The sequence below is a fragment of the Lepidochelys kempii genome, chromosome 2, assembly GCF_965140285.1.
Source record: "Lepidochelys kempii isolate rLepKem1 chromosome 2, rLepKem1.hap1, whole genome shotgun sequence".
Lineage (NCBI taxonomy): Eukaryota > Metazoa > Chordata > Testudines > Cheloniidae > Lepidochelys > Lepidochelys kempii.
This window is the reverse complement of record NC_136381.1, coordinates 46,099,794-46,118,991: the sequence shown is the minus strand read 5'-3', so window position 1 is coordinate 46,118,991 and position 19,198 is coordinate 46,099,794. Positions and strand designations below refer to the sequence as shown.

Sequence of the window (19,198 nt, the reverse complement as noted above, 5' to 3'; positions counted from 1 at the left end):
GCATCGTGAGCCTTCTGAAGACACCTGACATGACAAAGTTTGCATTGGATACCACACAATCATTTTATAAAGGATGAACATGGGGGTGCAGGGTGTTCCCCCAAGGCACAGAGTGTCACAGGCAGCCATTAATGCCCTCCAGCATAACAGAACCTCTGCTTATTCTCCCAATAGGGCGTGGTATTCTGGCACCCTGAATGATTTATCTCCTAGACAAATAATGATGGGAGGAGAAGGGGAAATGGGGGCATGCACACAGCCTCTGGCATGGGGCAGAGAATGGGGGATCCTGGTAGAGTGGGAAGGGAGAATAGGGATGGGGCTGGTGCACATAGTCACCAGCATGCAAGGGAGAATGGGGGACCATGGTAAGGGAGGAGGAGGAATGGGGGCACACAGAACCTCAAGCAGATGGGCGATTAGGGATGTTGCGGGGAGTCGCTGAACTAGAAGGGGATGGGAGGATGACACAGAAAGAGCTTGTGGAGGGGAACGGAGGGATGAAAAAAGCCTCCAGCATGTGCAACAAGCTCAGCCCACATAAGTTATAAAGTGTGTGCTCCCATAGAATCATAGAATTGTAGGAAGGGACCTCAAGAGATTATCTAGTCCAGGCTCCTGCACTCACGGCAGGACTAAGTATTATCTAGACCATCCCTGACAGGTGGTTGTCTAATCTGCTCTTATAAACCTCCAATGATGGAGATTCCATAACCTCCCTAGGCAATTTATTCCAGTGTTTAACCACCCTGAGAGTTAGGAAGTTTTTCCTAATGTCCAACCTAAACTGCTCTTGCTGCAATTGAAGCCCGTTGCTTCTTGTCCTATCCTCAGAGGTTAAGAACAACAATTTTTCTCCCTCCTCCATGTAACAACCTTTTATGTACTTGAAAATTGTTATGTCCCCTCTCAGTCTTCTCTTCTCCAGACTAAACAAACCCAGTTTTTTCAATCTTCCCTAATAGGTCATGTTGTCTAGACCTTTAATCATTTTTGTTGCTCTCCTCTGAACTTTCTCCAATCTGTCCACATCTTTCCTGAAATGTGGTGCCCACAACCGGACACAATACTCCAGATGAGGCCATAACAGCATGGAATAGAGTGGAAGAATTACTTCTCATGTCTTGCTTACAGCACTCCTGCTAATCCATCCGAGAATGATGTTTGATGGAACAGGGTTACACTGTTGACTCATATTTAGCTTGTGATCCACTATGACCCCCACACATGGGCGGCGGGTATTAAAGGCTGGGGCAGGCTAAGCCTCCCCTGACCCAGGCTCTGGCCCCACCCATGTTCCCCTGGGATGCCCCACCCTCCCTGTCCCTCTACCCTGAAGTCATCTGGGGCTCAGCTCCAACCAGCTGCCAGGAGCTCAGGCCCATTGTCAGCCAGGGGCAGCACTCAGGCTCACCTGGGGGGACAGGGGCCATGGGCCAGCAGCCTGGCCCAGTGCTCAGGGGGCCAGCAGCTCGGCTGGGTACTGGGGCTAGGCTGGCACTCTGGGGGGCCAGGCTGGTACTCGGGGGGGCTGGCACCTTAGCCAGATACTGGTGGGGGCGAGGGGATGCCCGGCATTGCTGGGGTGGGCAGGCCAGGGCTCCTCCAGCTGCAGAGCGGGCCACGGGGCTCGGGGGGATGGGGCCAGCGGGCTAACCTCCCCAAATGGGGGGTTCACCCACCACACATGCCCCCACATCCCTCTCTACAGTACTCCTTCCTAGCCAGTCATTTACCATTTTGTATGCCTGCAACTGTTTGTTTCTTCCTATGTGGAGTACTTTGCATTTGTCCTTATTGAATTTCATCCTGTTTACTTCAGACCATTTATCCAGTTTGTCCAGAGCATTCTGAATTTTAATCCTACCCTCCAAAGCACTTGCAACCCTTCCCAGCTTGATATCAGCCACAAACTTTATAAATGTACTCTCTATGCCATTATCTAAATCATTATTAAATGATTTAGCACTGAACCCCTCTCAATATGCCCTTCCAGCTTGACTGTGAACCACTGATAACTAGTCTGTGGGAACAGTTTTCCAACCAGTTATACACCCACCTTATAGTAGCTCCATCTATATTGTATTTCCATAGTTTCTTTTGAGAAGGTCATGCAAGATAGTATCGAAAGCCTTACTAAAGTCAAGATATACCACATCTACTGCTTCTCCCCCATCCATTTTCCCTTGGTGTGTATCAAGAAGTCAGGCAGGAGGGAGGGCTAATAAGGTTCCTTTTAAGAGTGTGAAGCTTTAGCATGGTCACTTGACAGAACATACCTATAGCTAATTCAAAACTGAAACTTTTGTAATAGTGATGAGGTTTTGTTTTCTTACATGATACAATATTTTTACTTTGACTTTGCAGCTGGCAAGTATCAGACATTGTTTGATCTTTCATCCTAATAGAAATGCAGAAAAATAATTTTTAGGGCTTTCCATAGACCCCTTTTGCCTTTAAAGCTCTGTCGTCAGGAGGCACTATGATGGAGGCATGTGGCAACATGCCAGAAATCTGATTGAGTTAGTGAAGAGAAAGAAAACTTGGACAATGCAGTATGAATCCTGAGTCCATATTGATACAGTTTTCCAACCCAGAACACAAGTTCACATGCATGAAGAAAGCCAAAATGTCACTAATTAGCATCACACACAATTGCTGAAAAGGGCAGGTTACATAAAATGTCTGATATTAACACATTAGCTCAGAAAAGGATCAAAGTGTTCATTGAACCTTACAAAGTTTTGTTATGCAAGTGTAAGAATCATGTACATGTCAAACTGCCCTAAAACCATCCATTGTGTGATGCCTCTCACTTGCAAATTATCCTAGAGAAGAAAATGAAATTCTTGATTTATGCTTATGGCTGCTCAGTAGCTTAAAGCTGCAGTTCAGTAGGGAAGAATGAGAATAAAATTACTGTACCTAGGATACAACCAGCAAGTGAACATTTGTACAGGTGTTTTCACATTTTAATCCAGTTAAATAAAAAACAATCTAAGCTGTAACAAACAAGACTCTTTCTCAGTCTCATCCTTCTCTCTCTTCCCCTCACCCCCCCAGCCCAAGAGCTGTGTGAAACATTCCACTTGAAACTTCAACATTCAAGGGTCTCAAAGTTAGCCTAGTCTGTGTCCAAGGTGCTCCTGCAAACACAGGGCCAAATCCTTAGCTGGTGTAAATCAATGTAGCTCCATGTAAATCATTACAATGGAGGAACCTCAGCTGCTTTCATGGAGCTACATCAATTCATATGGGATATGGATTTGATTCACAGAATCCTATGGGGCAGAATGAGACCCTGTATGAGTTGCATCACAAAAGCCTCTAGGGTAGCCCATCTTGAGAGGGTTGGAGGGGCCTTGAATATCTTTTCCCCCCATATAGCTGCACCTATTAGCCCACTGAAGAACCATTTTGATAGGTTCCAGTGAAATCCTCTTTCCTCCCATTTTAGTGTTTCAGATCAAAAACTGATTTTAGATACAGTAACATGGAAAAACCTTTTGTTCCACTTAGCCTGAGCTATCAAAATGGTGGAGAAAAAGGTGATAGGAGAAACTGCAAAAACCAGAACAGATAGTCTTGGAATCCCACTCAGCTGCCTGGTTGTAACAAGTGGGATTTGTAAGGCTTCTCTATTTGTGCTCGCCTCCACCAATGGAGTTTCCTGATATCTTTCCTGTGTTTTTTAGCACTACTGTGCCATGAAGGTGAACACTGTTGGCTTGTCCCTTTCTATAACCTTTTGTTCCACTTAGCCTGAGCTATCAAAATGGTGGAGAAAAAGGTGATAGGAGAAACTGCAAAAACCAGAACAGATAGTCTTGGAATCCCACTCAGCTGCCTGGTTGTAACAAGTGGGATTTGTAAGGCTTCTCTATTTGTGCTCGCCTCCACCAATGGAGTTTCCTGATATCTTTCCTGTGTTTTTTAGCACTACTGTGCCATGAAGGTGAACACTGTTGGCTTGTCCCTTTCTATAACCTTTGTGTACAAGCAACACCCTAAATACACAATGTAAAACGAGAGATTTGTTTTTAACATACTCCTCATGGTGCACACATCAAAGGAGCAGAATCCAAACACAGAAGAAGCCTAGAACTCGATATATGCAACTTTTATCCTACTAATTAACCAACCACTTACAGAAGATGGCACTTCTGTCTTCCATACACTAAAACATCCCCATAGAGGCTTATGCCTTTGGTCATCCAGCTCTTCCAGAGATTTACTCAGTCCTCACACCTTCAAACCAGGTTATCTACAAAGTGCTTTCACCTCTCTGGGACTCTACAGGAAATGAGAGACACACAGCTCATCCTTCCCATTCTTTATTACTAATTTGGTTATGTGGTTAGGGCAAAGGTCTAGGACATCCTGTGCAATGACCTGTGGTAAGATGTTATATTGATAAACTACTAGCTTAGGACTTGAGTGACCTGGGTTCAACCCCCTGCTCTTCTGCAGACTTCCTGTGTGACTTTGGGCAGGTCATTTGAAATCAGTAGGAGTTAGGCATCTCCATTCCTTTAAAAATGTGACCCTTCCTCTTTCTGCGTCTCAGCTCCCCATCTGCACAGGGGGATAATAGCACTTACCTACTACACGAGGTGTGGAGGATAAACATATCAAAGACGGTGAGGGGCTCGGATACTAGGGTGATGGAGGCCATGAAAATGTCTAAGATAAGTAATTTCTATTAAAGCTAAATTGTCTTACTCAGCAAAAGGCAAAATCCACCCTTCCCTGACTGTAGTCAGCCTCCAGCTCTTAACAGTTTAACACTGGAACCAGCCAGCGACAGTTATGGCAATTTCCTGCAATACCTTTGGGAGATCTCACTGTGTTACTGTATCATTGGGAGACTATGCAATTCCACCTGGCGGGGTGACCACAGCTTCTCCAGGAACTAAGAAAAGTGGAGGGTGATTAGACAAATTCACTCAGGATCTAACACCTCCAGAGAAGTACCATCACCTGGAAAGGCTCACATATACTGGTTCGGACTGGATTCTTCAGTGACCAATAGACAAAGAAAGGACTTTTGGATAAACAGTCTGAATTTAAACTGACTCAGGGCCTTCTTTCTGATCCATCAAATGGACAGAACCATCTGACCAACGGGGCGGGGAGGGAGGCGGGCCAATCGTAAGGGAAGAGTTGGAAGAACTGACACCTACCAGAGCCCAGGGTTGGAGTTGGGGTGACCTTGCTAAACTTTTTAGCATGTGCTTAGGTTTCTTTATTGTTTTGCATATGTTTTTTCTGTAATCCTTTTACTTTAAGAATACATGGGTTAGCTCAGAAAGAGGTGTGTGGTAACTTGTAACTGCTGGCAATTACAGCTGTGCATAGCCTTCAGCGAGAAAGCAAAGCACAGATCCTGTTCAGGCAGTCTGGCTTGCTGAAGATATCACAGTTTAGGCAGGGAACCATGCAGCCTGGAAAGATCCTGGTCAGCAGGGACAGAGATGTGGTTCTCTGCCTGAAAGAGATGATGGCTGTGGAGTCTGGAGCCTAGAGTGGGTGCCCTCAAGGGACAATGGAAGAGGAATATCGGTGAAGTTGCCATGAACTGTGACATAGCCTACCTCCCCCATTTAGAAATACCACACCACAAAAGACAGAGAATGGCATATTGAGGAGTTACCATGAGAACTACTACTGCCATCTCTATAGTGCCTCTATAGTGCCTCTATAGTCTCAGATGCCAGTTTTGTCACAAATGCAGACTTTGGGTTGTTCCTACTTGCACAAAGCCTTTAACTCTGCCAAATTCAAAATCCCACCTAGGCTGCTCTTTGTAACGTAGAACTGTATGGCATTGTATCCTGAAGCCTAACCCTAGAGAGGAGGAATGGTCTTGTAGCTGAATCACTGGGCTAGGGCTCAAGAGATAGGAGTTCTGTTCTTGGGTCTTCCACACAGATTTACTCTGTAACCTTGGGCAAGTCATTTAATCTGCAGATGCCTCAAATCCCCCTCTCTCTCACTGATGAGTTGTAAGGATAAATGCAGTGATGCTTGTGAGGCAATCAGATCTTACTGAAGTGAGTGCCATGGAAAAAAGTCTATAAATTGTTTAAAAAGAAAAAGATACTGAACATATACATTTCTGTAAGTGTGGAGAAGCCACACCTTTGACTTTAATACCTTTGAGTGAACTCTCCAAGCCAAATACATATTAAAACTATACTCCTCAAGTTTTGTAATCTCAATTTGCTAGAAGAGGGGATTTAACTGCATTTTAGTAATTTAGATATTTGAAAAGAGAAGATCAAAGCTAATGTAATGATATTACAATACAATAGAGCTGAATAAAATTAAGCAGTGCACATGCTGAATACTACTGACTACTGAAATAAGCAAAACAAATTGTCAATGTTATATTAGGCAAGCAATAAGGAAACTAGTCTTCATTTTGCAGTAATTAAGGTCATGTCTGTTCTGTTCAGGTAACTCAGTGTAAGCTCTGCACCTTACTGTTTGGTGCATATCAGGTGGCACTTAAGTCTATAACAAATCTTATCTTTTATGTAAATGTATAGCCAACTGCTGCCTCTGTTACTTTAATTACCCGAAGAAAGCCATATAAAAATTATACACCAATGCAACACCATGGAGCAAAACTTACTGTTGTATGGAATGGTGATTGATCATTGCCATTAATGGTTAGCGTCTGCAGGAGAGTTAGTCTGATGTTTGCACATATTACTTCTGCAAGTTGACTTTATGTTTATTACTCCTGGGGGCATTCTGCACCAAAACATTAAAAATTCTGCACACAATATTTTAAAATTCTGGAAAATTCTGCACATTTTATTTGTCAAAAGAACACTACATAATCGCCCAGTTTCAATTATTTTGGTAATTTATTTCAAAATACCTGTTAGCAAGTATGTCTGTTAACAATGCAGACACACACAAAAATTCCCCCAGGAGTAGAGAGTTAAAGGAATCATTATGACAACCCAGGTCCTATTTCTCTGCCCACTTCCCCCCCCCCCGCCAGAGCCCAGCCGGGGAGCCAGACACTCACAACCACTCCCCACCCCAGAGCCCACCTGTGGGCCACCCCAGCCAATACACCTGAACCCCCTCCTTCCCAGAATCCAATCACGGGGCCCCTCCAGCCCAGATACCCACCAGATACCCTTCTGCCTAGTCCAGTGGCCCCTAGTGGCACATAGCAGCACTGAAGCCCATTTCTGTGGAAAAGGAAATTCTGTGAGCACAACATTAATTTCTGCAAAATTCTGCATTGTGCAGTGGTGCTGAATTCCCCCAGGGGTCGTTTAGATCTCTTCTAAGCCCTGCTCCTGGTCCCACTGAAGTCAAGGACAAAACATCTAAGGACAGATCCTTGATTTCATTGGAGCTATGACATATTAGGTCAGGCTTGACAAAGCCCTAGCTGGGATGATTTAGTTGGGGATTAGGTCCTGCTTGGAGCAGGGGGTTGGACTCGATGACCTCCTGAGGTCCCTCCCAACCCTGATATTCTATGATTCTATTACTCCAGCTGAGGATTTTTTCTCAGTGGTGAATTTATATTTCAGTGGACATGTCTCTTGTGATTTGTGTGTGTATGTACACAGATAGTCAATTTTTTTACAAGTCTATATTCATTTTTGAAGAAAAATGCAGAAAATAAGCAAGATGTTTAATACAATAATTGTTATTAGCATCAGGACAGAGGAACATTAAACATGCAAGTCTACTGCTATATGTTTTTAGCTTCTGGTTTGTGTGCCCCCCCCCCCCCCCGCACCTCCTTTTGACACAGGAAGGCGGGTGTATATGACATCTGTTCATTACAAATATAATCTAAAAATGTTGGGTTTTAATAATGACATCATATATGAGCCATGTCACTTGAATTAGTTCCTCATGTGACACCAAACTGAGTGTATTTCCATATATTGTCACCATTAAAAATATTTTGTTTCCTAGTGATCATTTTACTGCAAAGATTAAATTTGTCAGTGCTGAGGATCACTGGGCTATAAAATTATAAACGACTCCTAGCACAGAAATATTTTTGAATGTCTTCAGTCTAGTGGTCCATAAACCAACCATTTAACTTCTTGGATTTAGGCAGAAATACCCCGCACAGGCAGATTATTTCATAATTGTCTGTGAGAGTTTTACAGCTTTTCCCGAAGCCATCTGGTACTGGCTACGTAAAGACACAGGGATAGTGGACTAACTGGATCTTTGTCTTGACCCAGCAACTCCTGATTTCCTATTTGCCAGAAAGGACGGGGAGGGACAATACAGAGGATGAAGTTTTGTGGCAGATGAAATCTGAATGACCTTCAACAAACAACTTTCTGATTATTCAGAGCCTCTGTGCTTTAAAGTGGATTAAAAACCAGTCTTACAGATAAAAAGCTAGCAGACTGCTTTTATTAAGACACCAAGACATTCTGCCTAACATGTTATTTACACAAAACAATTGCTTTTGTAGGCACCAAATTAGCTATTCATCTGCATTAAATTTTCGGTGTGATATTGTTGGCTTTGTTTCCATCATTAATGGTAAATCATAAGGGGGAGATTTTCAAAGGCATAAAGGACTCAACTCCCATTGAAAGTCATTTCTATTTGTGCCTTTTATAATCTCCTTAACTTTTAGGCACTCCCACATTGTACCTCAATAGTCAAGGATATACAAGTCTCTGTAGAAATTCATGGAAGGCTAAAAGGTGAGATACAAAGTCTCAGCGACAAAGAGCTTTCCTTTTACTATTTTAAGAAAAAGATTAAGATTCGTCAACTCTAATTAACTCTGTGTTCCAATCCAGGATGGCCCCAAAATGGGCAACAGTCTATTCCTGCCGCACACAAAAGCACAATTCAGCCAAACCTGAGGATTAGGGCCACTGTATATAATAAGGTATGCATTTCATCATCAGTCTTTACCATGGCAAATCACAAAGGGACATGGGCTCCTTGCAGATCAAGTGCCACCCAGATCAATTTCTGGCTAGGTGATTTGGCTGTATATTCAGTTTATGTCCACAACTGGCAATTTTATCATGCCACTGTTGCTTTTGTCATGCTCACATGATCAATGGCTGTGTAACAGCATTCCTTGGTACACACACTTCTGAATTTATTGGTCTTCCATTCTAATAATATGGTTTCCTCTCTCCACAGGAATTGAGCCAGACTCATTGTTGGCTCTTCTTCATCAAGGGCTACTTAAAGTAGTACTTTGAAAGTTCAAGTTCAAGGACCTAATTCTCCATGGTTTTATCCCTTATGTGGACATTCATACCTGTGCCAAGTGAATGTAAAACACCATTATTCTGACTGGGTAGCGTTTTGTATTCACTTGGCACAGGTGTAAATGCCCACACAAGGTTCAGGACAATAGAGAACAAGGCCCAAAAGCTCCACTGTCTTTGAGTTATCACTGCACAAAGAAGATCTCAGATTGCTTCTTAAGGTGAAAATAGTGTACTTACTTTTCCCTACTCTGATAACTCAAAAACGGCTAAAGGATTTTCAGTTTTCAAAAATCCAATTTTTGCAAAACACAGGAAGTTTAGACCAAAGGAAGAAAGTTACAGAGGAGGGAAAACAGAAAATTATAATCATCTCGCAGACTTAACGATTGCAATCCTAGTACATTTTCCTATGCACCCATTTGGATGGCAGCCTGGAACGTGCCAGTATTGTAAAGATTAAGAAAAAAAGAGTAATCATACATGACTTGCTTTTTCTGGCTTTCTGACTTCAAATTTCAACCTTAACAATATTTAAATTGGGGTTTTTTTTAATTCAATTGCTTCTTGGCCTTTGAATTATGACTCACTAAATCAAACCCTTTCTCCCACCATTGCTAAATTTACATTTGATAAGGAAGAAAGGCAACTTTTTTTATTGTAATTGTGTGAACCTAAGCACTAGAACAATGAGTTCATTATCCCCATTAGAATCTTTATATCTTAGTATTTTAATAAGCTCTCACGTGCTTTGTAAACCCATTTTTGTTTCAGTGTTGCCCTTTCCTTCCTCAGTACATTGGGTTGTAATACTTTTAGAAAATGTCACTGAAGCCCCAATTCCCCTAAACATGCCAGTATGTACTTAACTTTATGCACATGCTTAAAATATCCCTACTCAGGAAAGCACTTTCAGCATGGGCTTAAGCATTTGGTGGCACTGATGCCAAACATATTGTATTGTGTTTCTTGTGTCTCTCTTCACTAACTTAATTCAAGATAATATTAAAGTAAAATTATTTTACATCCTATCATAACTTCACAGTAGATTATGAGGTATGACTCAAAAATGCTTTGCTTATTATCTGTGCTACTGCCTGAATAGCTGTAGCCAGAGGAGAGGAGAGAATACACTGCACAAACATCAATACGTTGGGATCCATTTATAAACATAACATTGAATGTGTGGGAAGAATTTAAATATCTGGGATATATCATGGGCCAAATCTTGGTCCAGTGAGTGCAACAGCACTTGAGAGTATGGGGGTGCAAGGTGACCCATAAAAGAGCACAGGAGGAGGGACAGAAGGCTCTTCAGAGTGGCTATGTCCCCTCCCCATGCAGGGAGCAGGAGGAGATAATGGGGTGTGTGAAAAAGAGAACAGACAAATAATTCAGCTCTGTCTCCACAATGCACCTGGTAACATCTTTGTTCTAGTATCTCACAGAATGTATACTGCCACAGAAATAGACCTAGTGCAGGTTACTGCTCCCTGTAGCAATGGGGACACCAGGTCCAGCAAAACTGCCGGATCTATGAGCAGCACAATAGCCACTGCCCCCAACATGGGGCAGGAAGCAATGTGTCACGATCTAGCCCTAAGATTTGGTGGGCCAATCAATGACGTTATCCTGAAGTTGAGTGTGCTGCATTTTTTCACTACAGTGGCATACAGATCAGCCTTTCAGATCCCCTCATGGGCACCTTTGCCTGCATTAAACCAAGATGGAAGGCCTCTTTCATGGCCCCTCATTAGAATCATGGCTTCACCAGTTTCTCAGATATTAATTTCAGTTTGTTGGAATTTTAAAAGTTAACCCATTTACCCGGGGACATCCAAGCCCTTCCTTGTCCCCAGTCTTCAAAGTTCCAAAATACACCGTTCTGAAAGCATGCCTTTTTGCCATAATAGTAGCCCTATGCACTACTGATTCATTAGGCCAGGTTGTGATACATTTTCTTGGACAAACTCTATGTACATATTTTCAGGCTGTCACTAATTCTGAGCCCTCAAATTTTATTGTAAATGACAAGGATCCCATGCTTCCATCCAGTGGGAGTCTCTGAAATAGTTCTTGGTTACAGTGAATAACTTCTGGCGCTCATTACAAATGCAAATACGCCCGCTAGTGCCTTCTACACTTGCCCAGTAATTGTTCTAATAATGGCATCCTTGGGAAAAGTTGTCAGAAGATGACAAGAATATCTGTCAGGATTACAAAATAAGAACTGCCATCAGACTGTAACCGGGATTCTACGTTCATGATTGACAAGAGGACACAGTGTGATAACTGCATCACTCACAGCTGACTGAAATGGGCCAGTGGGTAATAATTCTTGAAGATTTATTTTAAAGATACTGGGCCACATTTTCAGCTCCACTCTGCTGTGCAAAAGGAACAGAAATTGCACGCAAATCCCCAGGGAGTGCCGAACTGGCATAGCCAGCGTCTGAGCTACTCCCCTAGTTCCTGCAGACATGGCCTAGAAGTAGTGCTGGGGATAGGTGATGGCAGGCACATGGACAAAGTACACTGCTGCCCAGCTACCCCCACATAATGGAGAGGCACTTGGGGACCTTGCCATTTGGAGTTATTGTAACTTATGCCTCGGCTACTCTAAACTATGTGAGGGATAGAGCAGAGTTGGGCAGAGAATCAAGGAGCCGTAACCAGCTTCCTGCCACTTCTACTCTGTTGCACTGAGCGGATCTTGGACACAGCAGAGAATCTGTCCCCCTTTTAATTCTCATGAAAGGTACCGGATTAACATTCCTGATGATCCAATTCCTCTGTGTGATCACAAGAGAGACTTGGCAAACTTCTCCTCACTGTCTTTCTAATGTGCCCCAAACTTCCTCCATACTAGGACTGAGAAGATACTTCAGGCCTCTAAAACTGGGCAGGTAGCAATATGTCATGCTCTAGCCCTCTGCTCCTGTGGTCCAATCAATCTGCATTACCCTGGAGTTAGTGTACTACACTTATTCAATACAATGGCATACAAATAACACAAGGCAATAGTGATTCTGCCAAGACCACAAAAAATGTGCAAGTTTGTGGCAGTTGTGAGGGTTACTGAATGTAAACTATAAAACTTCATTAGGTCAGCAAAACTTTAAGAATGGTCAATATTTATCCCTTACTTGGTTTTCCATCAAAATCAGAGAGACCATCTGAGTCCGATGCTGCTGCTGACATTCTGATTCTATATGCAAGAGGATTTACAACTGTCCAATAAAGTTAAAGGGAGAAAATATTGAACTCCATCGTCTTTTTTCTTCCCAAATACAATATGGAAATAAGACAGGCTTTATGAAAGCAGCAACATGGAACACAAACAGTCTCTCCAATTTGTTGAATTGCAGTTTATGGACAAATACTAACTTTTCTTTAAAATGTGATGGAACTGTTGAAAAGTTGTATGCACATATTTAACATTCAACAACAAATAGACTGGAAAAAGTATCATAAAAGAGGTGATGCCACCTTTTTAAATCGGGTCATTTTGCTAAAACTTCAGTTCAAGCATGAATTTTGCAGCAATATTCTCATCAACTTCCCAGAACCAGAGATTTGTATTTTATATTGTTTGCCAATAGGGATTATAAGCATTCAGATTATATACAGCATTGATTTTAGCTCTAAAACTAAGTGTGGAGGAAAAGGCAAGATGGTAATCAGAATGATCTGATTTTAAGGTCCAATATTTCATGAACCACCAAGGCTACTAAAAATCTGCTATACACAATAATGTGGACATACAAGATTTCAAATCTCATAATGTTTTGCGCAGCTCTGATGCTGATACAGCTTCTCTGAACAGGGTTCAAATAAAACTGGTTGGGAATTTTCTGTTAGAATGATTTTCCAAAGGAAAACTCAATTTCTGCAAAACTGAAATTTTAAGAGAAATTTCAATTTTGAAGAAAATTTTCAATTTTCCTCTGAGAAAAATCTAAACAAAAGTATTTTGCTTTGAGGCAGTTTTATCCAAATTGGAATATTTCATTTTGTTGTCCTAACCCAAATGTTTTGAATCAGTTCAACAAAACATTAAACTACATTTTTCTATCAGCACATTGCATTGTGGGAGTTGTAGTTCTGGGTCCCATTCTTTTCACTGAGCCATACTCCCAGGAAGACTGTATCTCCCATAATACAACATGGGTTTCAGAATAACAGCCGTGTTAGTCTGTATTTGCAAAAAGAAAAGGAGTACTTGTGGCACCTTAGAGACTAACCAATTTATTTGAGCATAAGCTTTCGTGAGCTACAGCTCACTTCATCGGATGCACACTGTGGAAAGTGTAGAAGATCTTTTATACACAAAGCATGAAAAAATACCTCCCTCCACCCCACTCTCCTGCTGGCAATAGCTTATCTAAAGTGATCACTCTCCTTACAATGTGAATGATAATAAGTTGGGCCATTTCCAGCCCAACTTGATTATCATTCACACTGTAAGGAGAGTGATCACTTTAGATAAGCTATTGCCAGCAGGAGAGTGGGGTGGGCGGAGGTATTTTTTCATGCTTTGTATGTATAAAAGATCTTCTACACTTTTCACAGTGTGCATCCGATGAAGTGAGCTATAGCTCACGAAAGCTTATGCTCAAATAAATTGGTTAGTCTCTAAGGTGCCACAAGTACTCCTTTTCTTAATATAACATGGCTTTCCCTCCAACCAAGCTGCATGCATCATGAGAGTCACATAACTCTAGGTTTCCGAGTAGCAGCCGTGTTAGTCTGTATCCGCAAAAAGAGAAGGAGTACTTGTGGCACCTTAGAGACTAAGAAATTTATTTGAGCATAAGCTTTTGTGAGCTACAGCTCACTTCAAAGCTTATGCTCAAATAAATTTGTTAGTTAGTCTCTAAGGTGCCACAAGTACTCCTTCTCTTTTTACGTGACTCTAGGAACATCAGTGAAGATGTAGTCCTACCAGGGAGCACGGCCCAGAGAGGAGAATGGAAATCAGGCTCCCAGCCTACAACTCCCATGAGGCTCTGTGCCACTATGGGACAGTGCAGTTTAATATTAAACTGACTCAAACTGAAGCATTTCAGGTCAGCTCAATAAACCAAAACAAAACATTTCAAGTTCAGGAACACTGAAATGTTTTATTTCGATCAAAAATGTTGAAAAAAAAACATTTTGACACTTCCAGATAAAGAATGTCTGGAATTTCTGTACTGCACAAATTGTGAGATTTGAATTTTTTCCCCCATTTCGGGGACAACTACTGGAATTTCCCCTGGGACAAAAATTCCAAATGCTGCTCAGCTCCTTGTTTCCCTCTTTGTGTTGGCTCTGTGGTCATTGTTGAGGACTTTACTTTATTTCATATGTGCAGCAACTTTTTATAGGTCTCTTAAGGCTCTTATTAGCAGCATAGATATATTTGGAGCTTTGATGACTAGACTGATGACAGGTTTCAGAGTGGCAGCCGTGTTAGTCTGTATCAGCAAAAAGAACAAGGAGTACTTGTGGCACCTTAGTGACAAATTTATTTGGGCATAAGCTTTTGTGGGCTAAAACCCACTTCATCAGATCCATGGAGTGCAAAATACAGTAGGAAGATAGATATCTATCTATACACACACACACACACAGACACACACACCATGAAAAGATGAGGGTTGCCATACCAACTCTAACGAGACAAATCAATTAAGGTGGGCTATTATCAGCAGGAGAAAAAAAGCTTTTGTAGTGATAATCAGGATGGCCCATTTCAAACAGCTGACAAGAAGGTGTGAGTAACAGAAGGGGGGAAAATTAGCATGGGGAAATTGTTTTTAGTTTGTGTAATGACCCATCCACTCCCAATCTTTATTCAAGCCTAATTTGATGGTGTCCAGTTTGCAAATTAATTCCAGTTCTGCAGTTTCTCATTGGAGTCTGTTTTTGAAGTTTTCTGTTGAAGAATTGCCACTTTTAGGTCTGTAATTGAGTGTCCAGGGAGGTTGAAGTGTTCTTTGACTGGTTTTTGAATGTTATAATTCTTGATGTCTGATTTGTGTCCATTTATTCTTTTGTGTAGAGACTGTCCAGTTTGGCCAATGTACATGGCAAAGGGGCATTGCTGGCACATATCACACTGATGAAGTACTGATTTAGTATAGTCAGCTGCATAGTCATTGCATTCTTGTGAATCACCCTAATGCAAGGGAGCAGTTTATAGTGTATATTTATAGGTTTGTTCGGTTGTCTGAGCATTGTACATTATATTGTCTCAATTCATTATTCAGAACAATTTCATTCTCTGTTGTAACCACATCACACAAAGTGATAACTAATTATTTTAAGGATACCTCTGCATAAAAATAAGGGATACCAGCCCCAGAGTTCCTGCCACCACCACAATGAGCATAGAACCATGAATGTTAGGCAGAAACAGATGACTCCAACTACCAGAATTAAACAATAATCCCCTACAGCAGAATGACTACAGAACACAAAAGAGATTTTAATAACTAAGCAATAAAATTCTAAATCCTTATTATGAGACCACTGTCATTGGTAGCGAAATGTCTAAATGATGCTGGCTCATGAAAAACTTTGAAATGCTATTCAGAGCGTTCAATAAAGTCTGTTTATGTAACCTTCTTTACATCATTATGTCTACCTTGTGCATAACTGCTTCCTATAATGAGCAAATGTAAATTACATTTCCTTGTGCCAGCAGAACTCACTGCACCCCACGGAGATCCTGAATGCAACGGCCCTGTGCTGGTTATCTGCTGGGGTGGAGGTAGCTTTCATCCCAACAAGGCTCTGTATGAGCTTAGGTGGTGGATATTCTAGAGTAGCACTGAATCAGGGCATTAGCCAGGCCCTCTTTGTGGGAAGCCCTTATCCATGGTTGATGTTGCAATGATCCCTTATAAAGGGGGAGCCAAGAACAGGTTGCAGTTACTTTGCACTGCCACATCTTGGATTCCTGGAGATTCTACCATCAGGGATGTCTGCTAGCACTTATCGTCACTGAATCTGGCTCAAATGTAGAATGGCCTTTTTTTGGATATTAGGTATGTTCAACTATGTGGTGTGGGTGGGGAAGAATATTAAAAAGAATACCTAAAATAGTCCTTAAAAATAACTTCATGATATTAGGCACAGAGGGTTTTAACAGAGAAAGTCAGGTAGATGAAAAAATACTGTGTTTAATAGGCGGCAGAGATTCTGAAAATAATTGTGCTGATGTGACATGTATGCTCTTCATTATACACTGTGCCTAGTATGCTCACCACGAATCAGAATGCCGGTTATCTGGAAAATATTGTAAATAACATATGTTCAGCATTACCAGACTGTAGTCTATACCAGTGGTTCTCAAACTAGGGTCGCTGCTTCTTCACGGAAAGCCCCTGGCGGGCCGGGCCAGTTTGTGTACCTGCCGTGTCTGCAGGTTCGGCCGATTGCGGCTCCCACTGGCTGCAGTTCGCCGCTCCAGGCCAATGGGGGCTGCGGGAAGCGGCGCGGGCCAAGGGATGGGCTGGCTGCCCTTCCTGCAGCCCCCATTGGCCTGAGCTGTGAACTGCGGCCAGTAGGAGCTGTGATCAGCCGAACCTGCGGACATGGCAGGTAAACAAACCGGCCCCGCCCGCCAGGGGCTTTCCCTGAATAAGCGGCAGCCCTAGTTTGAGAACCATTGGTCTATACTATGGCATTCCTTGGCATGTATACCAATGGGAACATTGTAAAGTTGTGCACTGCAAATCTGAGTTATGTTGCAGACACAACCCTGTGCTAAGCATTTTCCACCTCTACCCCCCAATCTCCTCTAAGTCCCCAATTACTTACATCGGATTCTGCAGCTAGCCAGGCCTTTCTGTGAAGAACGAAATTTGCTAGGTTTACTCGTGCCTATGCTGATTGAAGACACATATTATTAATGTTGACAGTATCGAACGATCACAGACATACAAAATTACAGGGTCTCTGCCCTGGAAAGCCTACTATTTAACTCAATCTGGACACAAAGGACAATGGGACCTCAATGGGTAGTAGGTACAATAGATAAGGAAGGATGGTACAGTGATTTGGGCACTAGTATGATCCCTAGGTTTGATTCCCTGTCTGCTAGAGACTTCCTGCATGACCTTGGGCAAATCACTTAGCCTGGTTCTGTCTCAGTTCCACATCTGTAAAATGGGAATCATAGTACTTCCCAAACTCACAGGGTTTTTGTGAGGATAAACATACTCAACGACTGTGAGGTACTCAGATACTATGGTGATGGGCAGCCTATAAGTATCTTAGATAGAAGGAAACATCAATCAGTATGAAATAAGTGAATTTTAAGGAGGAACTTGAAAGAGGAGAGGAAGCCTGGCTGGCAGACAAGATGTGAGAGGTTTTAAACATAAGTGTCAAGAAGCAAGTCTTGATTTACTTTCTTCTCCACAGGAAGAAATTAGGAGAGAGGATGTGAAGCAGCACAGGTTGCAGTGAAAGAAAAGATAGGGATCATACACAAGCTCTGTCATTGTACCACCACAACATTCTCCATAGTGTGTTCTGTATGGTTTCAGCTATGGCTTAGTTTATATCTTTCTGTCTATTGGCACTTAGTTTAAAGATTAGGGGTGGCTATTTTCTGATAAGTATCCTTCCAAAATTCTCTCCAGAAAGTGGCATGAGTAACACCAAGAGAGCAATGACTTCAACATGCTGTACCATATGGAAGTACCTGGGCCTGCCTAACGATGGGGTAAAGTGGCCATTGTGAGAACCAAAGACTGAGCCAGCTTCCTAATAGAGCTGGTCAGGCTTCTAGGTTGATCAGCCGATATCTCTGCCCGGCCCTCAAAGGTACTGGACCCCTCTTGCTTTTTGAAAGAAAATGTGACTCAGTATCAGTTTTATAAAATGTATAAAACCTTTACACTAAAACCAAAGCAAGAACACATATCACCAAAGCTAAACTACTATTCATTGTATTAACTAACTACAGTAAGAATAAAGTACATCAAATCAACATCAGATCAGTCTCAGTATTGGAATAGAGTTAAGTCATCAAATTAGTGCTGAAAATGATCAATCCTTATACATTCCAAGGAGTCTAAGAAGGTAGCTGTCAAATGGTTACAAGTCCCTAAAAAGATTTCACCACAGTCAGTAAAAATATATATTATATTTAAATATAAATATAATTTGAATGGTTAAGTAGCTTAACACTGAAAACAAATTATTATCTAATGTCTCAACCTCAGAGCCCTTTATAAAGTTTCCTTCTTAGATTTCAGTTCCTCTGTGGTGGCTAACCTCTCCTCCCCAACACAGATATTCTAACACAGGGTTTGGGTCTGTGTTCACCAATGCAAATTGGTGAGGATTTTTATCAAGCCTTCCCCAGGAAAGGGGGTGTAAGGCTTGGGGGAATTTGGGGGAGGAAAGATGTTTCCAAGTGGGCTCTTTCCCTGTTATTTTTGTTAGACACTTGGTGGTGGCAGCAATAAGGTCCAGGGACAAAAGGTAAAATAGTTTGTGCCTTGGGGAAGCTTTAACCTAAGCTGGTAAAAATAAGTTTAGGGAGGTTTTCATTCAGGTCCCCACATCTGTACCCTAGAGTTCAAAGTGGGGAAGGAACCTTGACCGGAGGATTGCCCTCATACAACATGGAGCTAGTATGTGAAAGCCACTGATGACTGGCATGGGCAGAAGGTGTGGGAGTGAGGAAAAGCAGCTAACCATCTGCTAACTAAAGTTGGATCCACTCAGAATACAGACAGTGCTCATCAGGGCTGGGGAAGGGTGATTTTGCAGGGTAACCTGAAAGGACCACACTGATGACGAGATAAGGGACTTTTCTGGCTGTAGTGTGGGAGTGAGAAGAATGTACCATCTCCTCAAGAGTAGGAAAAGGGAATCAGAATGGGAGTTAAGAACTTACCACATGGAAGAGAGGGTGCTGCTGCACCCAGTTACAAAATGGCTGCTTTAACAAATGAGAC

At 42.1% G+C, this 19,198-nt stretch overlaps 1 protein-coding gene across 2 annotated transcripts in view; it reads left to right on the top strand.

Moving 5' to 3' along the window:
• NECAB1 (N-terminal EF-hand calcium binding protein 1) overlaps positions 1–19,198 on the top strand; it is a 120,875-nt gene that overhangs the window by 37,000 nt on the left and 64,677 nt on the right. The gene's annotated exons all lie outside the window — the stretch shown is intronic.